At 36.4% G+C, this 3,148-nt stretch overlaps 1 pseudogene; it reads right to left on the reverse strand.

Moving 5' to 3' along the window:
* Positions 1 to 305: 305 nt before the first annotated feature.
* Positions 306 to 2,936, reverse strand: LOC147549510 (uncharacterized; annotated as a pseudogene).
* Between the last annotated feature and the right edge of the window lie 212 nt (positions 2,937 to 3,148).

Below are 3,148 nucleotides of genomic sequence, written 5' to 3' on the forward strand. Positions count from 1 at the left end.
CAATAGAAAGATGAATATTAACCAGATAATTTAATCCAATTTTCCGTGGAGATTTGATCCCACTTTGTGGCTTTTATTTGAACTTAAAATGGGCAATTTGTGGAATTTTTTATGAGAGAAAATTTCATAGGGAGATTTGATCAAATTTGACTTATTAGTGTAAAGCTGTGAAAGTGAGGATTGGGTGAAAATCATGTTACTGCTGCGTGCGAACTTGTTACTTCAACTATCTCTTCTTCTTCGTCGGGGTTGCAAGAAATAACAAGAAAAACAATGCCAAAGCTCATGAATTAACACAATAGAAGTAGAGGAATGATTTTGAGAGCATTAAAGATGTAGCAAATACAAGAAAAGAGAATCCATATCCCACCATGAAGAGCATTATGGTTTCCATTTCTAGCAGAAAATACATGGAAAAATGAAATTCAATCTTGGAGATGATCCCAGGGTGATTTCTGCAAAGAATAATTTCCTTATTAAAATTATAATTTCAAGCAATAATCTTGAGTCCACTGTTAACTATATATGTATAGCTACCGTAAGCCATCAAATTCAATCTTGCAGTAATTTTCCATCTTGCAAGTTCCATATTGTGATATATTGTTGTCATCCCCTCTCCTTTATAACGTCCTGTCCGGCAAAATATCACTTGATGCTTCTTTCGTGCTAAACAAAAATCATGTTATAGGCAGGTTTTCCTGTGAGCCAATGTATCTCCTCGGCGGTGGCAAGAAATAAACCAAAGAAACCATGTCAAGGCTCATGCAGTAACTAGCAGAATTATCCACGCGAGTTAGTAGTGTACTTCATTATGTTTCAGAAGAAGAATGAACAACGACAACTAGGTCAGATATCATGCCTTTATTGTGCTTGGGTGTAACCTCCGCAGTGCATCCATGCATTCACGATCTAACTGACCCGTCGATAAAAGATTCACAATCATACTTGTGATATCTGCAGAAGGTGAATAGCCCTTTCCAATCATTTCGGATAAAAGCTCCATTGCCTCACTAATCTCATTCTTTTGAAGAAACCCCCAAATTATAGTATTGAATGTGCATTCGTCCGTCAGGTGGTCTTTCTTTGTCATTTCTATAAACAAATTCTTAGCTTCTTTAAGCAACCCAGCTTTACAAAACCAATTTATCATTATGTTGCATGTTACAGTGTTAGGCTCCAATCCTTTTGAAGAAATTTTCTTGAATAGTTCCTCGGCTTCTTGAAGTTTACCGGCTCTGCACATACCATCAATAAGGATGTTGTAGATTTTGATATCTAGTCTAGTGAAGCTCGTTTCCATCCTCGAAACAGTTCTTCGGCCTCAGAAAGGAAACCATTTTTACACAACCCATCCAAAAGTATTCTGTATGTAACAATATCAGGACTCTGACCAGAAAGCTTCATTTCCTTGAAAAGTTCCTTAGCAGCCACAACTCTTCCCACCGTTAATAGTCCACGGATAAGAGTACTATAAGTAACAACATTACGGTTCAATCCCTTCCGAAACATTTCTTCATCTACCCTCATGGCCTCATCAATCATCTTTTTGTTGCAGTAACCATTAATCAGTGTGGTGTACGTAATCACGTTGGGCTCATGCCCCTTCAACACCATCGAATCAAAAACTTTAACTGCCTCTATCATTTGTCCCTTCAAGCAGTATCCATCCATTATTGAATTGTAAGTGAAAGCATTAGGCTCCTTACCTATCCTAATCATCGCTTCTAAAAGTTCATGTGCTTCTTCCACCATTCCTTCTTTGCAAAGACCATCAATAAGAATGTTGAAAGCTACCACATCTGGGGAGATACCACAATCGATCATATCGTGGAAGATGCCAACTGCTTCTTTCCACCGGCTTGAAATGAATAAACCTTGAATCAAAGAACTGTAAGTTACAACAGTTGGCCGAATATTTTTGCCACTCATTTCCGAGAACAACTCAAGACCAATATCTACCAATCTGTCTTTACATAGACTATCAATTATAGTGTTATAAATTATGACACTAGGTTTGCACTTTCCCTTCTTCTCCATCTCTCTTAACAACTCAAGTGCCGATTTCGTGTTCCCCGTTTTGCAAAGCCCATTTATTAGTGTCCCATAAGAAACTTCATCTACTAGAACTTCTCTCTTTGACATTTTGTCAAACAACTCTACTGCTTGAGAAATTCTTCCAGCTACACACAAACCCTTAATAAGTGTATTAAAGGTAATAGTATTAGGTTCTAAGCCACATTTCAAGAAGTTTGCCAATACAGAAAAACTAACATTTACCAAGTTCAAGTTACAGTATGAATTGATCAAAATGGTGTAAGTAATAACATCAGGTTGAATTTCAACTGAACTCACCATTTGTTTGTACAAATAAAAAACAGTAGAGTGATATTTCATTCTTGAAATTACACCCAACAATTGATTAAAAGGATAAATAGAAGGTAAGGGTTTAACATGAAGCAAATTATTAAATAAAACTAGGGCATCATTATACTTAATGGTCCCTGATTTACATCCATCTCTTACAAATTTCTCTAATTGGTTTGTGTTAATAAACTCAGAAACATTATTTTTGGGTGTTTTAGAATTAGGGTTGACAGTTGAAATTGAGTGTAAATTCTGTGAAAGACGAATGATGGAAGATAGAAATGACGAAGCCTTCCGTGAAGCAGAAGCTGTTCTTCTTAGAGACATTTTCTGTTATCTGAAATGTTCTTCATTGTTATGACGTGAAGAAGAAGCCGAAGCAGTTTTGCTTCTCCAGTGCCCGTAACTTAGAGAATCTCCAATGCAAAACTCAAAGAAACTCTAAAAAAATTCTATATGTTTAGATTCAAATGTCAATCTCTAATTTTTTTTTTCTTTCCTATATGTCAAGATTGAGATCCTCTATTCGAAGGACTTCTCCAATGCAACACTCTAAAACTCCAAAAATTGGATTCACATTAGTATCAGAACATATGTCAAAGATTGGATTCTATCCTGGAAGGACCTGGATGAAAACATGTCAAGCTTATCTGCAAAAATCGTGTGGTTCATATGGGAAGCGCAAAAAGTGCTTCTCAAACAACGCCCCTTCTCCGATTAGCATTATCACAAGAATCAAAACTACCCCCGCCTAAACCTATGAAAGCAATAACAACAATTATGA

The sequence above is a fragment of the Eschscholzia californica genome, unplaced genomic scaffold (genome assembly GCF_041429995.1).
Source record: "Eschscholzia californica isolate CP2 unplaced genomic scaffold, dmEscCali1.0.p SCAF_3, whole genome shotgun sequence".
Lineage (NCBI taxonomy): Eukaryota > Viridiplantae > Streptophyta > Magnoliopsida > Ranunculales > Papaveraceae > Eschscholzia > Eschscholzia californica.